Source organism: Echinops telfairi, unplaced genomic scaffold (genome assembly GCF_000313985.2).
Source record: "Echinops telfairi isolate 266 unplaced genomic scaffold, ASM31398v2 ScPeMD7_443;HRSCAF=831, whole genome shotgun sequence".
Taxonomy (NCBI): domain Eukaryota; kingdom Metazoa; phylum Chordata; class Mammalia; order Afrosoricida; family Tenrecidae; genus Echinops; species Echinops telfairi.
In genome coordinates this window covers 24,361,522-24,362,730 of record NW_022104341.1, presented here as the reverse complement: position 1 = coordinate 24,362,730, position 1,209 = coordinate 24,361,522, and positions in this window count along the sequence as shown.

Genomic DNA, 1,209 nt, shown 5'->3' with positions numbered 1-1,209 from the left:
CATTTTATGATGCTCATCTTCCCAACACAATCGCCGAAGACAAAGCTGGTGTATAAGCAAATGTGGCGAAGAAAGTTGATGGAGCCCTGCTATCAAAAGATATAGCATCTGGGGTCTTAAAGGCTTAAAGATAAACAAGTGGCCATCTAGCTGAGAAGCAACAAAGCTCACATGGAAGAAGCACCCAACCTGTGTGATCATGTCGATAGGATTAGGTATCAGGCATCAAAGAACACAAAATCATATCATTGTGAATGAGGGGGACTGCGGAGTGGAGACCCAAAGCTCACCCGAAGACAACTGGACATCCCCTTACAGAAGGGTCGTGGGGAGGAGACAAGCAAGTCAGGGTGCAGTATAGCACCAATGAAACACAACTTTCCTCTACTTTATTGCTTCTTCCCCCCCACCCCACTCCACTATCATGACCCCAGTTCTACCTTACACACCTGGCTAGACCAGAGTATGTACACTGCTACAGATAGAGCTGGAAGCACAAGGAATCCAGCAGATAAACCCTCCAGGACCAATAATGAGAGTAGCAATGCCAGGAGGGTAAGGAGAAGGTGGGGGAGAAAGGGGAAACTGATCACAATGATCTACATATAACCCATAGGTCAAGGGAGATATTGGACCGTGTAAGACATGAAAAAAATAATTTATAAATTATCAAGGGTTCGTGAGAGAGGGAAGGTGGGGGAGGGAGGGGGAAATGAGCTGATACTAAAGGCTTAAGTAGAAAGAATGTTTTGAGAATGATGATGGCAACAAATGTACAAATGTGCTTGACACAATGTATGTATGTATGGATTGTAATAAGAGTTGCATGAGCCCCCAATAAAATGATTTTTTAATAATAATTTTTTAAAATATCGGCTTCTTTTTTGATGGCCCTTTACCCAGTCTGATGTCCTTCTCCAGGGACTTGTCTCTCCTGATAACATGTCCAGGGCTGTGAGACGAAGTTTTGCCATCCACACTTCCAGGGAGCATTCTGCTTGCACTTCATCAAGACAGACTGCTTTGTTCTGCTGGTTCATGGGACTTTCTCTGTTCTTCTCCAGCACCGTAATTTCTTTTTTTTTTTAAAATCATTTTATTTGGGGCTCATACAACTAATTACAATCCATACATACATCAATTGTGTAAAGCACATTCGTACATTAATTGCCCTCATCATTCTCAAAACATTTGCTCTCCACTTAAGCC